This window comes from Dasypus novemcinctus, chromosome 27 (assembly GCF_030445035.2).
Source record: "Dasypus novemcinctus isolate mDasNov1 chromosome 27, mDasNov1.1.hap2, whole genome shotgun sequence".
Taxonomy (NCBI): domain Eukaryota; kingdom Metazoa; phylum Chordata; class Mammalia; order Cingulata; family Dasypodidae; genus Dasypus; species Dasypus novemcinctus.
The window spans coordinates 50797377-50816012 of record NC_080699.1 but is presented as its reverse complement, the minus strand read 5'-3'; the positions used below and the strand labels follow the sequence as shown (position 1 = coordinate 50816012).

The 18636-nt window shown below is 41.5% G+C and overlaps 1 long non-coding RNA gene across 1 annotated transcript in view; it reads right to left on the bottom strand.

Annotated features, from left to right (window-relative positions):
• Positions 1-460: 460 nt before the first annotated feature.
• Positions 461-18636, bottom strand: part of LOC131276249 (uncharacterized) — a 29663-nt gene continuing 11487 nt past the window's right edge. The window contains exons 2-3 of the long non-coding RNA XR_009183748.1: positions 4125-4244; positions 461-992 (exon numbers count right to left, since the gene is read on the bottom strand). This is a non-coding gene — a long non-coding RNA (uncharacterized lncRNA). The remainder of the gene's footprint in view (positions 993-4124; positions 4245-18636) is intronic.

Below are 18636 nucleotides of genomic sequence, written 5' to 3'. Positions count from 1 at the left end.
TATTCTTGCAAGGTAATAGGTAAGTGGGAGGAAGAAACACACAAAAGACAAGGCTTAAGGTAAGGAGACCTGGTTCCTTTTTCTGAGTTCATTATAGAATAAGGTTAAGGAAAGAGGAGCATGTCTTCCATGTGGATTGAGATGATGTTTTCCTCTCTGCTCACCTTTTTTTTTTCTTTCTTATCTTACTGCTATCACTTCTTGAGAAAAGGATCTTTTGTCAGGTTGAAAGAACAATCCTCTTTTACTTAAGATAACACTTGTGCCCAAGGTCACATCTCCATCAGTGTCAGAGAAACAACTAGAGGCCAGAACATCACCAATAAATTTTAGGGTCCTTTTAGAAAGCCAGAGTCCCAAGACTCTCACACTGTGTTAGCTGTGTTACTGGATTTTGTCTAGGTTCTTGGCTATGCTGCAGAAATGAATTTCAAAAGCACATCAGGTGAGTTAGGCCAGTCATTTATTCAGTGAGGGAGGGAAGAGAAATGGGAGAAAATAACAGATTATGGGTCCCAGGTAGAAAGGAAGGTGTTGAAAAGTGATAAAGCAGACTGTTTTATAGACTACAATTCTCCATTAGAGATTATAAAAACCCAGGTTTACTTGCATGGCCATCATAGTAGAGGAAAAAGGGCGAGAGCAGGGCGCAGAAGGTAGGAACAGGGGACCAAAGGTGAGGGTGAGCTCAGGCCTCGTGCCTTCTTTTTGAGCCTTTAATTACCCCACCCCTTTGCTAATGGCCAGCTGTTTACTGTTTTGATTAATTACCCCCCATCAATCCCCCATAAGTGTCCAATGATTAAAGTCCTTGGGGAATATCCAGGGCTTCTCCTGTCTTCCTGAGGAAATCTTGTTCTGGATGGCAGAATCTTGGGAAGGGTCTGCCAGCAGCCATCTTGGGGGTTATTGATGTCCCTGTGGACTTACCAGGTTCCAGATCAATCTATTGATTCCCTATCTTACTAACCAGCTTCAGTTGGATAGCAAACCTGTAAAGACATTTTTCAGTGGAATCATAATGCATCATCAGTGAATATTTGATGACTATATGCATCGATTGGAAAAATTACATTGTTATTAGAACCAACAATTTTATTATATATTCATGTACCTTGACTGATGAAAATAAGTGCACATCTACAAGGAAGCATGTAAAGTTATACAAGGGTAAATGGCTTGTATTAGCAAAATAGAAGATAGGTGTGTACATGCTAATCAACTAGGAACATTTTAATAAAGCACAGCCAGACATTATATGGAATATTATGTGATAACTAAAATTAATGGGAAAACATAATATGAGATGGATGTACATTTACCTACCTGAAGATATCTCTAAACCTTACAAGTTAATAAAATGTGTGGAAGAACAATACCCGTGTTATATACTATAATACTCGTGTGTGTGTGTGTGTGTGTGTGTGTGTGTATACTGGCTTATTTCATTCAACATGGTATCTTTAAGGTTCATCCATTCTGCTGCATGAATGAGAACTCCATTCCTTTTCCTGGCTGAGTAATATTCCATTTTATGTATGTACCATGTTTTATTTATCCTTTCATCAGCTGATGGACACTTGGGTTGCTTCCATCTTTTAGTAATTCTAAATTGTGCTGCTATGAACTTTGTGTCCAAATAAGTATATGAGCCCCTGCTTTCAATTTTTTGGGGAATATACCTAGAAGTGGGATTGCCAGGTGTTTTAGTTTGCCAAAACTGCCAATGCAAAAGTACCAGAAAGAGGTTGGCTTTGTTAGTGGGGATTTATTAGGGTAAAAGCTTACAGTTCTGCAGCTGTGAAAATGTCCAATCAATGAAGATCCTGAAATCATGCCACCTGCACAATGGCCGCTCTAACAGTCTCTGTCTGTCTTCTTCTCCAGGCCCAGCTTATCTTCAGCTTTGAGCTGATCCATCGGCCTTGACTCTTGGGTGCCACAATTTCCAGCTTCCCCACTGATTCCAGCCTCTGGAGTCTCTCTCAGCTGCTCAGGGCTGCTCTTTCTGCAGCTGTCGGCAGTTCTGGAGTCCTTTCTCTCACATGGCAGGGGCAAAATCCTGTCTTTCTCTGTGTTTTCCTGTTTTCAGTTCTCAGTTTATGTAAGACCCAGCAAGAGGGCAGAGATCTTACTTGGGTAATGCCTCACTGGTAGAGTCCAAAGACCCCAAAGGAATTCAATCAAGGTTCCTTAACTAAATCTAATAAAATAGGTCCCACATAGTGTAGGTTTCCATGCACAAGAATGGGTTAGCTTCAGAGCATAATTTTCTAGGATTCACAAAAGACTCAAACCAGGACTGTGGATAATACAATAATTCTATACTTCTGGGGAACCACCAAATGTTTTCAACAACAGCTGTACCTTTTTACAGTTCCACCAACAATGAATGAATGCCCCTGTTCCCCACATTCTAACATCTGCTATTTTCTTTTTTCCCCAATTGTAGTTGTTCTAGTGGTTGTGAATTGGTATCATTGAGTTTTGCTTTGCATCACACAAATGGGTAATGATGGTAGCCATCTGCTCCTGTGTTTATTGGCTGTTTGGATACCGTCTTTGGAGAACTGTCTATTCATGTTTTGCCCTGTTTTTGATTGGATTGTTTGTCTTTTTGTTGCTGAGTTGTAGGTTTTTGTTTTATTTTTATTTTTTCTCTCCCCATCCCCCCCCTCCAGTTGTCTGCTTTCTGTGTCCCTTTGCTGTGTGTTCTTCTGTGACCACTTCTATCCTTATCAGCAGCATCGGGAATCTGTGTTTTTTTTGTTGTATAATTTTGTTGTGTCAGCTCTCCGTGTGTGCAGCACCATTCTTGGGCAGGCTGCACTTTCTTTTGCACTGGGCGGCTCTCCTTACAGGGCACACTCCTTGCATGTGGAGCTCCCCTATGAGGGGGACACCCCTGCATGGCAGGGCACTCCTTGTGCACAAGTACTACGCATGGGCCAGCTCCACACGGGTCAAGGAGGCCCGGGGTTTGAACCTTGGACCTCCCATGTGGTAAGCGGATGCCCTATCCATTGGGCCAAGTCTGCTTCCCAGGTTTTTGTTTTAAATTCCAGATATTAAACCTTGTTTTAGTTTCCTTGACTGCTCAAGCAAATACCATTCAATGGATTGGCTTAAGCAATGGGAATTTGTTAGCTCCCATATTGAGGCTACAAAATAGTCCAAATCAAGGTGTCATCAAGGTGATTCTTCCTTTTTAACGATGGGAATTCCAGGGCTTGCTCCCATGACTCTTGGTCCTGGGTTTCTCTGTCACATGGCAATGTGCATCGACACCTCCCCTGGGCTCTCCAGTTCCTTTCAGGTTCCAGAGACCTTCAACTTCTTGGTTCCTGTGGCTATCTACTGAATCTCACTCTGAATATAAAGGACTCTCCTAATAGGATAAGGCCCATCCTGATTACTTTGGGTCACATCTTAACTGTAGTAACTGCATCAAAATATCCTGTTAATTGGTTCACACTCACAGGAATGGATTCAGTGTAAGAACATGCGTGACTGGGATACACGGCTGAAAACCACCACACTTCACCCTTTGGACCAAAAGACATGTTTTCTCTCCACCATGTGCAAAATACATTCACTCCACCATACCATACCAAAGACTTTAAGTTGTTTCAGAATCAATGGAAAGTACAGTCACATGAAAACCAGTTATAAGTGTGGTCTGTCCTGGAGCAAAATTCCCCTTGGTCTGTTAACCTGTGAAATCTAGAAAACAAGTTTTCTTCCAATGTTCAGCGAGAAGCTGCACCAGCAGTAGGCTTGTGCCTGCCCCTCCCCTTTCCTGGGGGCATGGACCTGGCAGCCCTCTCCATAGCCATCCACCAGGGTCAGGATGGCCCAGAGCTGTGTGCTCTGTGAGTGGGGTCGGCTGTCTCCAGCAGCAGTGGCCTGAGTTACTCAAGGATCCTCTCTGCAGAGTCTCCTTCTCCTCACTCCTCTTTTCTGGGGGCTGCCTAGCCCTCTCTTGATCTCCAGATCCCTAGAACTGTTCTTCCAGAGAGTTGCTGCCTGTTCTCTCACCATTTTTCAGGGGAGAAGTAATTCCTGTAACTGTGTAGTCTTCTATATTCTCACATTCAGATGAATGTGTTGAATTCATGACTTACCCCTATTTGGATGATCAGCTCTCATAAGTATGAAGCTTTTCATTGATGTCGTGGTGGGTGTGTTCTTGTAGATATGCTGCATGGATATCATCTCTTGTTTATCAAGGCCTTCTTCCTTGCCTGAAATAATGACAAAAATTAAATTGGTAGAGGGTGATGGACTAACAGGCAGAGCTGAACTCTCTCACAAAAACAATGGAGAAAGAGCCAAAAGCTGGCTGAGGGACCTGCTTTGGGGAATCAGCAGACCAAGACAGTGCTACACAAGTGCAACACCAAGGAGGGTGAGGGACAGAGATGAAGAAGCTGAAAAGACAAACATGAGACATCAAGCCCTGTGGTGGCCAGGAAGGGCTCCTACCTCCAAGCACAAGATACTGAGCTTTGTTAAAACCCCTAGCTCACTACAGCCAGCTGAAGGGGAATAGATATCTTCCTCCCTGTCAGCTGTTTCAAGGGAAAAGGGAGGGGAGGTGGGGTGCTTTTCTTCAGTGAATTCTGCCTGCAGAGCCTGCTTTGAACCTCCAATCTGGAATTCAACACAGGAACACAGGCAAGTTGAGACTGACACTGGAAAGGTCTGAGGAGTAGCACCAGGGAAATAGCCAGTGACAAGTGGAGAAGTAAGACAGAGCTTGACTCACTGGATAACCTCCAAGGAAGGTGGGCATGGCAAACAAACCCATTAATAATGGGCAAAGTAGGGAAGCAGCTGACAATCAGTTGGGCTCCCAACTACCATATGGGAGGCCCTGGGTTGGCATCCCAAGGCCTCCTTGTGAAGGCAGGCTCACCCGCATGCTGTGGAGTGCTGCCTGGCCTGCAAGCACCACAGAGAGTTGCTCAGCAAGGTAATGCAATAAAAAGAGGGAAACAGGGAAACGGACTTTGGCCCAGTGGTTAGGGTGTCTGTCTACCACATGGGAGGCCCGCGGTTCAAGCCCCAGGCCTCCTTGACCCGCGTGGAACTGGCCCATGCGCAGTGCTGATGCGCGCAAGGAGTGCCCTGCCACGCAGGGGTGTCCCCCGCGTAGGGGAGCCCCACGCACAAGGAGTGCACCCATAAGGAGAGCCGCCCAGCGTGAAGGAGGGAGCAGCCTGCGGAGAAATGGCGCCGCCCATACTTCCCGTGCCGCTGACGACAACAGAAGCGGACAAAGAAACAAGACGCAGCAAAAAGACACAGAAAACAGACAACCGGGGGAGGGGAGGGAAATTAAATAAATAAAAATAAATCTATAAAAAAAAAAAAGAGGGAAACAAGCAAGAACACAGAGGAGCATGCAGCGAATGGACACAGAGAGCAAGGGGGTAGGGGAATAAAGATAAATACAGACACAGAAGAACACACAGCAAATGGACACAGAGCAGATAGCACACACACAGAAAGTCACAAGTGGGGGTGGAATGGGCAAAGTAGTAGACATTCCTACAAAGAAGACATACACATGGAAAATAAGCATATGAAAAGATGCTCAAGTCCATTAGCCATTAGGGAAAGGCACATCAAAAACAAGATGAGGGAAGCAGATATGGCTCAATGGATAGAGCATCAGCCTACAACATGGGAGGTCCTGGGTTCAAACCCAAGGGCTCCTAACCCACGTGGTGAGCTGGCCAAGTGCAGTGCTGATGCATGCAAGGAGTGCTGTGCCACACAGGGGTGTCCCCTTCATAGGGGAGCCCCATGCACAAGGAGTGTGCCCAATAAAGAGAGCTGCCCAGCATGAAAAAAGCACAGCATGCCCAGGAATGGTGCCACACACACGGAGAGCTGACACAGCAAGATGAGGCAACAAAATGAGACAGATTTCAGGTGCTGCTGACAAGAATACAAGCAGATGCAGAAAAACACACAGCGAATGGACACACAGAGAAGACAACAGGCAGCGCAAGGAAGGGGAGAAAAAAATTTTTTTAAATAAACAAAATAAAAAATTTTTCAAAAGGCAGATCAGTTAGGAAGCTATCTCAGTAGTCCAGGCAAGTGATACAGTGGATTAGACAGAGCAGCAGCAGTTAGGGAAACCAGGTGGACAGGTTTTGCACATATTTGAAGGAGTTGATGCTGGATTGCTGTGGGGTAAGAAAGTGACATAATCACAACTCCAAAAGATAGAGGAATGAACAAACAGGAGGAATGCAACTATGGACTAAAGTAGACTATTATTATTCTAATAATGGAAGAACTTGTAACACTGATATAAAGACAGTGGATACAGGAGGTTCTGAGGGGAGGGAGAGGGATGAATAGGTGTAACATGGGGCATTTTTGAAACACTGGAATAATTTTGCATTATACTGCAATAACAGATACAATTTGAGAAAATTATACATTTTCTCAAAACTTATAAAAATGAGCTGTGCTAAGTGTGAAACAATGCAAGCTACAGACCATGCTTAGCAGCAACGCTTCAATATGTGTTAATCACATGAAACTAAGGGACCACACTAATGAAAGATGATGTTTGCGGGGAAAAGTGTGTTAGGGGGAGGAAGGAGGGTGTATGGAAATCCCCTATATTTTTGATGGAACATCTATGGCATATAAACCTCCTTTAAAAATAAATGAAATAATTTTTTGTTAAAATTGTGACACTGAAGCAGAAGTATCAATGGAGTTGTGATGCTAGGCAAGAGGAAGACTGGGGTTTCATCAAAACTATTTGATATTTGAAAACATAGAAACAGATTCTGAAGGGAGGGTACACTGAATGAGATCCATAAAAAATAAAAATGATACATTACTCATCAAATTCTAAAACTACATATCTAAAAAAGACAAACTATAAAGGAAAAAATTTTGTAAATTTAACTATGACAAAAAAAGAACAGATACCTAGACTATCTGGAGCTGATATCTGGAACAAGTATCTAGAATATTGGGAGTGGATACAGCTCAAGCAGTTGAGCGCCTGCTTCCCACATGGGAGGTTCTGGGTTCAGTTACAGGTACTTGCTAAAACAAACAAAAACAAAAAACAAGCCAACAAAAAAATTTCAGGGAAGCCAATGTGGCTTAGTGGTAGAGCACTGGCTTCCCACTTATGAGGTCCTGGGTTCAAGCCCTGGCCCTAATACCAAAAAATACAAAACAAAACACACACACATAAAAAAACCACACAGATATCTAGAAAAAAATCAAAAGAATTTCCAAAATTCTGAAAATTCAACCATGAAAAAACAATCCTATTAGAGAATGGGCAATATATATGAACAAGCATTTCACCATAGTAGATAAATGGATGGGAAATAAGTACAGGAAGAGAAGCCATTAGGGAAATGCAAACTACATTAGGGAAATGCAAACTACACCATTATGGTATATAACTACACACTATTAAAACAAGTAAAACAATACCAAATGCTGGTGAGAATGGAGAAAAACCGAATCTCTCATACATTGCATAAGGGAATGTAAAATGGTACAGTCACTCTGAAAACTAGTTAGCAGTTTCTTATAAAACTAAATATATACTTATGATACAGCCCAGCAAGTGCACTCCTGCACAGTTATTACATAGAAATGAAAACTTATACCCAAACTTGCGGTCACCCCTCGGGCTGAAGTGTGGTTTGCTGGCCTAGCAGGGGAGCGGCCGCGGTAGGCCTAATTCCAAGCCGCTGCCCCCATAATAGGGTGGCTGGTTGGACTCACCACCACCCCTGAAGGGAGCTCGGCACGGGCACAGAGTGCCCTCAGGTCTCCCCTTCTCGGCAACCATGCTTCCGCGGCCGCCCCTCCTCCCGGATAGCGCCACAGGATGCCTTATGAGGCAACATCCTTCTTCTTCTTTCTCCCTGCGCAGGCGCAAGGCGGAAAATTCCAGTCTGCCCTTTCTCCCCCCCCTCACCCCTGACAGCAGCAACAGCCCGGCGCAAGGCGGGAAACTCAAGTCTGCCCTCTACCCCAGCAACAGCAGCCCCCAATCCCTAAACCCTGCCACTTCCCCCAGCAACAGCAACAGCCAATCCCTAACCACCACCCCTCCCCCTTCCAGTACCTCCCACCAACCTTTCTCCCCAGTAACTGCTTGCGGCAACCAATCAGAACATGGCATAAGCTTCGACCAATCAGCCTTCCCCAGCCCCTATAAGACTGTAGCCACTTCCTCAATAAAATGGGACCTGTGTGTTTACCTCATCTCCGCGGTAGTTCTTCTGCCGTGCGCCCTCCAGTCCTGAGAGCCCCCGACAAGGGCCTGGCCTCCCTTGTCCCCAGTTCGTCACCTGCTTCTCCGGGTGACCCCTTCGTCGCCGGCTTCGCCGGGCGACCCCGTCAGCCGAACTGCGCAACCCCTGTGAGACCGACCCCTCGTCTGCTGCCGGACCAACCCCTCATCCCAAGTGGGACCGGCCCCTCGTCCCAAGCGGGACCGACCCCTCGTCCGCAGCCAGACCCCACCACCACCGACCGAGCAAGCCACCGCACAAACTAAAGTATTAGTTTGTTGTTTGAAAAGATTTAAGCAAACTGATAACCCTCTAGCTAGGCTAACCAAACATAAAATAGAGAAGATAAAAATTACCAATACCAGGAATGGAAGAAGGGTCCTCACTATTGGTTCCACAGACATTAAAAGGATAATCAAACAAGATTATGAACATCCCTATGTCCAATAATTTGATAACTTAAGATGTAATAACTGAAAAGTACTAGAGATGCAAATTATCAAAACTCACACAAGAACAAATATATCATCAGAATAGCCCAAAGCTAGTAAAAATTTGAAATCAATGATTAATAACATTCCAAAAAAGAAAGGACCTGGTTCAGATAATTCACTGGCAAATTTTACCAAAAACTTAAGGAAAAATGAGACCAATTCTCCACAATCTCTTTCAAAAAACAAAGCAGAAGTGAAATTTCCTAACTAACTTGATGAGGCAAGCATTACCCTAATGGAAAAACCAGAAAAAGATATTAAAAGAATGGACAACCATATACCAATATTTCTCATGAACATAAAACCAAAATTTTGTCCCATTGTCTGGGACTGTCCAGCTGACTAGGGGTCTCCTGGAAGGAAAACTCACATAACAGGACATATTTCAAATGCCTGTAATGATTCCTTCCCGGAATCTTATTAGTGTGTATTTTGTAGGAAAAACCTCATTTTAATAAAAATCAAATGTTGAAAAGGCTACACAATTAAAGGTAAGCCTCCCTCTCATCCAGCTTCTGTTTCCTCAGTTCTATCCCTGCCCAGACACCCACTTACCAATTTCACACATCTCTTTGCTGGATAGGCCATCTGGGCACAAGGATATATGCCTGTGTCTCATTGTACACTCTATGTTTTGCAAGTATTTTTTAAGTTATTCAGTCATTAAGTCAATCTTTCTTAAAGAAATGTCCACAATAGACCTAATAGCCTGACCATGTAACATAAAGTCCCATCGGGATACTCTTAGTGAGAGGGGGTGACATGAAAGGCAGGACAATGGACATAAACCAGGACTGCCCTCAACAAGGGGGAGCACACAGTCATTCTGGAGCTAATCCTTCTGTTTATTGGCTCTGTGGAAATCCAGTTCATGGACTTACTTTAATTGACAAATCAGTGATCTGGAGTCCCCCAGGTCCACAGACAAATGAGAAATGCACCACCTCCCGCTCCAGCATTAGGAGGTCCAGGATTAAAGGATAAGAGACTCAGCACAGGTCTGCACCCTCCCCAGTGCATGGGACTAACACCTCCCACAAACACCCCCAGGGTGCACAGCTCTAGGAGGCCTAGCACTTGAGGAGCCACAGCCATCGCCAAAGGCGGGCTGAAGGAGCCTGGACACCACCTGCCAAGGCCTGCAGCCTGGAGCTGAGCATCATGGGAGGGAGGGGCGGTGCAGCTTCCAGCACTGCCCACCGAAGGCCCCACCCACACCTCAGGGCCCCCCCAGGCCTCAGGACTAGGGATGGCCCCACCCACTTCCTGCTTCAGGCACCCAGGGTCCACCTATTGGATCATCTGAATAATTCCTCAACTTTTGAGTGTTTTTCTTTAATCTTTAACATTCTCCATTTAATTTTTCAACCCTTTCAGCTTTTCACCTTCTCTTTCTACTTTGTCACCCTATTACATTCAATTTTGAAGTATATTTCCATTTTTATTTCTTCTCATTCACTTTTTGAGTTTTTTAAATTTATATCTTATCATGTATTAGTTCATTTTCTTAATGCCTGTTATCTACTTTTCAGAAAGTATATTTCAGTAGATAATATAGATCACAATGAAGAGCTTTCATTCATTTGTTGTGGATTACTCTGTACTTACTCCTTTTCTCCCTCTCTTCCTTTTATACTTGAAAATAACATGAATTTTCTTTCTGTTGGTTTTCTTATGATTAAAAAAAAATTTAGACAGAAGTGAGACTGAAAATAGCTTTCCAGCAACACAGATCTGTTTCTCCTTCTACATGTTTTATGAAATGTTTCAAAGTATAGAAGCTTTCTTCCTGATATTTCCAGACTCTATACTTCTACCACTCTTCAAAAAAGGGTCTTCACTCAGCCTATTACCTATATTGCACCCTTTGTTGCTATTTTCTTTCTCCATCCAATGACAGAATGTTCCTTTTACATGTACTCATGTCTTGAGAAATATTACCATGTTTCAAAATCTAGTCATTCTCTATAGATGTCTATAGATTTTCAAAATCAATCATCTACAAAAGTCTATATATATTCAAAAGCAATATCTACAAGTTACTTCACTAAGTTACACTTTATTTCATTTCTGAACTATCTTGTTTTTGTATATTTAATGTATTCTATTCCTACAATCATTCGATTTTACTTTCTTATATTTACTTTATGACTACAGTTCTTAATTCTCAATTTAGTTTTAAATCAATCTATTTTCAGACATATTTGGTGTTAGCAGTCATGTTAGCAGTCACAGTTCATATTCAGCAAATTTTGAAATATTTCCATTGCTTTACATTCATAATCAAATATGTTCAGGGTCATTTATATCTGGACTACAAGATTATCACCATATGGCTTTATACCTATCATGAGGCACACACATGGTCCTCAAGGATTCTGGTTAATACTTGTTTTTACTCCAGTTAAAGTACTATTTAAAAAATAACCTCTAGAAAGAAAAATGCATTTAATAGAGTTTACTGAATTTTTAAAATTTAACAACACAACACAATATTTCAGGCATAGTCTACCATGATCTTATTATTAAACTTTGAACATGTGGATACTGGTAAGATTTAAGTTCATCAAAACCACAAAAATGTAGATATCCTATAATTAACTCACTTTCCAGGTTATCAGAAATGCACTCACAGGATGCCTATTATCTGGGGACTTTCTGCTGCTCACTGTGTGGATGGTCATTTGTGGAAGTCATTCTACTCTGTTCACAGCTGCGTCTAAAAAATCCATGGCTAACATTACACTCAATAGTGAAAGACTGAAAATTTTTCCCAAGAGTTCATGAACAAGATAAGTTAATTCACTTTCATCGCTGCTTTGCAACATTGTACTAGAAGTTCTAGCCAGAGCAACTAAGAAGAATAAAGTCATCCATATTGGAATGGAAGAAGGAAAGCTATCCCTATACATAGATGATAGAATCCTTTAAATACATAATTCCAAAGAAGTCACAACAATACTAATGCAACAATAAAGACATTAAGCAAACTTGCATTGTATGAGATAAATGCACAAAACTCAGTTTTGTTTATATAGGACAGCAAAAAAAAAGTCCATTCAATTAGCCACTAACAAAATAGCTAAGAATGAATTGAATGAAAGGATGAAACACATGAACACTAGCAACATAACTGAATGAAACTGAAGAAGACCTAAACATATGGCAAGACATCCATTGTTCAAGGATGATAAGACTATATAGTTCTTTTTTCTCTCTTTTTTTAAAAATTTTATTCATTTTGTAAAAATATCACATTCAAAAAATATGAGGTCCCATTCAACCCCACCACCCCCACCCCACCACTCCCCCCCCAGCAACACTCACTCCCTTCATCATGACACATCCATTGCATTTGGTAAGTACATCTCTGGGCATCTCTGCACCTCATGGTCAATGGGCCACATCATAGCCCATAAGACTATATAGTTCTAATATCAATACTACCCACAGGGAACTACAGATTCAATATAATAATTGCCCAGCAGCCATTTTTGTTTACAGAAATGGAAAAACCAATTCTTAAATTTAAATGGCTTCAATAAGTGTTTTTAATAGAGAAAACAATCACCTTTCTCCCTTGTGAGACTAGGATAGATTAATTTAGATAACATGAGGGCTGTCACTGAGATCTGGTTGACTTAGGTAGGTATATTGGGGATTCTCTGAGGGATACTGGGGTTCACAGAAATTTGAATTGTAATTCTCCCTGTTACTAGAGGGCAATATTTTCCTGTAAATCTCATGGGGATCCAGAGGCAAGGATGTGGAATCTCTCTGAGTACAGTGGTGTTTTTCCATTGGTGGATTTTCATTCATGCTGGGTGCAGTCTTTGGTTCTCAGAAGGAAGTAGAGGTTTCTAAAAAAAACAATAACTGACCAAGTCCCCTCCTCTTTGTACCCTAAATCACATTATCTGCAATGAGTTAAGGATGAGAAGGCATAGGAAAATTCAATCAATATCACTAGTGATCAGTAAAATTAACATGAAACCTGGAAGGACTCACTGCTACATCCTTTGGAGTAGACATGATCTGGGTGAAGAAGGACTGAAATAGAAGGTGCACACTCCAGGATGCTGAGAGTTGTTTAGAACTTTAGACAGAGAAACACCTGTTGTTGACCACCTCAACAGAAGTTCTCATATCATCATACTTTTCAACTCCAGAAGTTCTATTTCCACTAATTTTATACTTTCTAGCCCTTTATTGATATTCCCTATTTGGGGAGATATCATTCTCATGTTTTCCTTTTGCTCATTGAGCACATTAAAAATTGTTGTTGTAGATACACTAATCTGGGAAAATGGTGTTGATGTAGGTGGGCACTGCTCATCTCTTCTGTAAACCAATGGCAGAGGGGGCAGGGGCCTAACTGGAGTGAGCTGTTTTGGGAATCCACAGAGCAGGAGGCTGCAGGCATGCCAGCATCATTCAGGAGAAAGCTGGACAAACAGATAGAGAGCCCAAGGGAAAACCGTGAGCTACTCACTCCTGTGGCTGGAAAAGGTGGTGGGCAAGCCCCACCTTCAAGGAAAATAGCCTCCGTGGACCCCATGGCTCTCAAAGGCCAGTTGAGAGGGAGGGAACATTCCCTAGAGGAATGGGGTCTGGTGAAGGGTGGAGAGTGGTTTCCTTTCTGTGGGTTTGGAAACCTCCGCCCCTTTTGAATCTCAGGGAGGACACCAGCCAGCACTGAGGTAGCCCTGGGGAGAGGGGAGAGGGAATCTGCTCAGGCAGGCTGTCACACCCAGCCACCCTGGGAGAGAGGAACTTGGTCAAGGAGGGGCAGGGACAGACACCCATCTAGCCCAGCCCCTGAGAGCTATTAGAAGTCCAACTCCTTAAGGGAAACAGGGCCAGGAAGAGTCAGACTAGCTTCCAAAAGCCTATTCAGCTCATAGAGGTGCAGCAGCACAAGAGGGAAGGGCCTGCCTTGCATGCAGGTGCCTGGTTGGAGCCCTGGTACCTCCTGAATGAAGGGATCGAGAGAGAGTACGCACACAATGAGCACCTCATGATAGAGACATATAGGCTGAGTTTCTCTTGTTTTTTTAATGGTTTTTTGGATTTTTCTTTATTTTCCCTTTATTTTACATGATAAAACTGGATTCATCACCTGGAAGGCAGACTATAGAGTGATTGATGAGCACCAGCAGCCTATGAGGTCTCTAGGGGCCTAAGAGGGAAGGCTGCTCTTCCCGGATGGTTCCTTTGTTACTATTTTTTCTTGTTTGTTCTTTTCCCTTTCATTGTTCCTTTTTCTAATTTTTAAATTTTTACTTATTTTTCAACCTATTTTATTTCTCTTCCTTCAGTTTTGTCTTCTGACTTCTATTGCTTTTCTTTCATTCCACCAGCTCTTGTTTGGTTTTCATTTTTTCTTTTTCTCTCCTTTTTCTTTCCTTCTATTTTCCTCTGGTCTCTTTAGCATTTTAATTCATTCTAATTCTTTTCTATTTTCATTCTTGTTTAATTTTTTCTTTTCCAACTCTTTTTATTCTTCTTCCTTTGTATTTTTTTAATTGATTTTTTTACTTACATTCCTTAGTTTCCTAGCTCTTACACAGTTCCCCTTCTACTTTCTTTGCATTATTATTGCTATTATTCTCCTCATCTCTTTCCTTTCCTCTGGTCCTAATATTATTTATCAAGGGAACAGAGACAACTGCAAGGATATTCTAGAGGAAATATCAAAAAACAACTTTGAGGACTTTGAGGAAATATGACAAAGAAGGTAGGTAGAGACTGACATGCTCACACAAAAAAAGGACAGAGAAGTCAGGTACCTATCTAAAGGAGGGGCTCTGGATGCTTAAAGAACAGGAAGGTGCTCTGAGTCATCTGGAAGGTACTGGAAAGATAAAGAAGAAAACCAGGAGTTGCTCGCCTCTGTGGCTGGAAATCACACAGGTACCCTGCAATCCTGGCAAGTAGCCGCATGGCCCCTGGCTTGCTGCTGCCAAGGGATTGGGAAGGGGTGGTCCCTGGGAGAAAGAGGGGACTAGCAGATGCTGCACAGTGGTTTCCTTGTGGTGAGTTTGACCAGCTCAGGTCCCTTTGAATCTTGGAAGAGACCCAGACCTATCTGGGAGAGGGGAGGGGTGATCCCTTCAGGCAGGTGGTCACACCCAGATGCCCTCCTGAGGAGAGAAAGCCATTAGACTAGAAAGGGGCTGGGCACAACTACCTCATCAGCAGGACTCTAGCAGGTACAGAAGTCTACAAGCACCTGGAAAGGTGGCACCTAGCTCTCTAAAGTCTGATTAACCTAAGGAGACAATTTAGCTCAGTGGAGGGAGTCCTGCCTTGCCAATAGGAGGCTCCTGGTCAAAGCTGTGACCCAACACATATCAGGCATCAGCCTGTAGTTTATGACAAGGAATGTACAGGTGTTCTTTTGGATTTAGGTGTTCTTGGACCTGTTATTTCCTTGCTTTAAAAAAAGACCCCTTTCTTTAACTTTAAATTTTAATCACTAGAACTGGATACATCACCTGCCTGCAGATGGAAGGCTGCAGAGTGATGGATGAACACCAGCAACCTGAGAAGCTCCTTAGGAGCCTAAAGGGAAAACTCTTTCCTAAGTTGTTTTCTCATTGTTGCTGCTACTGTTTCCTTTCTCTTTGTTGTGTTTCCCCTTTCTTTGTTCCCTTTTATATTTTTACCATTTTTTTCTGCCTACATAATTTCTTTCTTTCCTTAATTTTTCTATCTTCTGCTTCTCATTCATCCTGCCTATTTTTGTTTGGCCTTCAATTTTTTAAAAAATTTTTCTTTTTTTTCACATTCTGTTTTTCTCCATCTTCTTTCATTATTTTTTTACACTTTCTTTTTCTTTTCTTTCTTTTCTTTTCTCTTTATCTCATCATTCCAGGCTTTTAATTCATTATTTTTCTCTATTTTTTCTCATTTCATATTTTCGATTCCACTATTCCTCTCTCCTTCTTAAGATTTTTTACTCACATGGACTATTTATTTTCCTAGGTCTTGTATGACTCCTCTTCTACCTTTTATTATTATTATTGCTCTTATTATTCTTTATCTCTTATCTCTGGTCACATTTTTTTCAAAAGAACAGAGATGACAAGGAAATAGAATAAGAGGAATGAAGTGTCAGAGTGAAAACTTACAATATGTAAAAACAATAACAAAATAAAACACTAGAGCAGAAAGAGAAGCTAACCAATTGAATAAACCCATCAAGATAAACAGATGCCTAAACACCAACAAAAAATTATAAGCCATACAAGAAACAGGAAGACATGGCCCAATCTAATGAGCAAATTGAAAAAAAAGAAGGAGATACAGAATTTGGAACTAATCAAAGATATCCAAATAGCATGAATCAACTTAATGAAGAAAAGGAAGAGATTAAGGATATTTAAAAGACACTGGGGGAAGTGGACATGGCTCAACTGTTAGAGCATCTATCTACCATATTGAGGGTCCAGGGTTCAATCCCCAGATCCTCCTGACCCATCTGGTAAGCTGGCCCATGCATAGTGCTGCCACGTACAAGAAGTGCCATGTCACACAGAGGTGCCCCGGCATAGGGGTGCCCTACACACAGGTGTGTGCCCGCAAGGAGAGCAGCCCTGCAAGAAAAAAGTGCAGCCTGCCCAGGAGTGGCTCTGTACACTCAGAGAGCTGACATATTCTTGAAAAATTGTCCAACCCTCATGACAGAGAATACTGAAAGTAGCAAGAGAAAAGAGATCCATCATACACAAGAGAAGTTCAGAAAGATTAACTGCTGTGTTCTCATCTGAAACCATGCAGGCAGGAAGACACTGGTATGACAGAGTTAAGGTACTAAAAGAAAAAACTTCTAGCCAATAATTCTCTATCCAGCAAACCTGGATATTGAAAAATGAAGGAGAATTCAATATATTAACAGATAAAGAGAAAGTAAGAGAGTTTGTCACTAAGAAACCTGCCCTTCAAGAAATACTAAAGGGAGTTTTGCAGGATGAAAGGGGGCAAAAAACAAAGCAGTGGAGGATAGTGCAAGAATAAAAAGATAAAAAGATAAAAACAACAGATGGCATATATAAGCCTATATATATATATATATATATATATATATGGCTAATATAAGTAATTCCCTAAAAGTAATAACATTGAATGTTAAAGGCTTAAACTCTTCAATCAAGAGATACAGATTGGCAGAATGGATAAGGAAATATGACCCATCCATATGCTGCCTACAATAAACTCATCAAGGACCCAGGGATTCAAGGGGAATGAAAGTGAGTGGTTGGAAAACAATTTTACATGGAAACAATAATCAGAAGAGGGTGAGAGTAGCTATATTAAAATCAGACAAAACAGGCTTCAAATGCGAATCTATTATAAGAGACAAAAAATGACACTATGTATTTTTAAAAAAGAAATTTATCAAGAACAAAGAAAAATCATAAACATTTATGCACCAAACCAAGGCACCTCAAAATACATGAGGCAAACAAAGGAAAAAACTAAGTGGGGAAGCACATACTTCTACAATTACTCTGGGGGACTTTAATACACCATTATCTCCATTAGGCAGAACATCTCAACAAGAACCAATAAAGAAGCAAAGACCCTGAATAATACATTAGAGGATCAAGACCTAATAGACATATACATAACATTACACTCAAATACTGCACGATATACATTCTTCCTGAGAGCACGTGGATCATTCTCCAGTACAGACCATATGCTAGGCCTCAGAGCAGCTCTCAAATGAATTCAGAAAGACTGAATTACAGAAAGTAATTTATCTGACTATAATCGACTGAAGCTGGAAATCAGCAAGGGGCAGAGAAGCAGATCAGGCACAAAGATATGGAAGTTAAACAATACATGCTTAGACAACCAGCGGGTCAAGGACAAAATTACAAAGAAATCAGTAACTACCTTGAAAGGAATGAAAAAAACAACACAATATAACATAACCTATGGGATGCAGCAAAAGCTGTACTGAGAGGAAAATTCACACCCTTAAATGCTGATATGAAAAATCAAAGACCTAACTGCACACCCAGAGGAACCAGAAAAAGAACAAACTAACCCCAAAGGAAGTAAAATGGAGGAAATAACCGAGATTAGTGCAGAACTAAGTGAAATTGAAAATAAGGACTAGAAAATATAAAACCAAAAGTTGGTTCTTGGAGATCAATAAAATTGACGAACACTTAACTATGTTAAAAAGAAAAAAGAAAGAAGATGCAAATACATAAAATAATAAATGAGGAAAGGGATATGACCACTGACCCCACAGAAATCAAGTTATCATAAGAGGATCCATTGAAAAATTATAAGCCAACAAGAATATTTTAGAGGAAATGGGCAAATTCCTAGAAAAACACAAGCAGCCCACATTGATGAAAGAAAAAGATGAACTCAACAGACAAATCACAAATTAAGAGGCAGAGTCAGTCATCAAAAACCTCCCAACTAAGAAGAGCCCAGGACCAGACAGTTTCATGTGTGAATTCTACCAAACATTCCAGAAAGAACTAACACCAATCCTGTTTAAACTCTGTGAAAAAACAGAAGTAGAAGAAACATTGCCTAACTCATTCTATGATGCCAACATTACCCCAACACCAAACCCAAAGATGCTACAAGAAAGGAAAATTAAAGACTAATCTCTCTAATGAACCTAGATGCTAAAATCCTCAACAAAATACTTGCTAATCATATTCAACAACACATCAAGCAAATTACACACCATGACTAAGTGGGTTTCATCCTGGGTATGCAAGGAACAAGGAACATTAAACATAAGAAAATCAACCAATCTAATATACCACATAATGAAATCAAAGGAAAAAACACACAGGATCACCTCTACA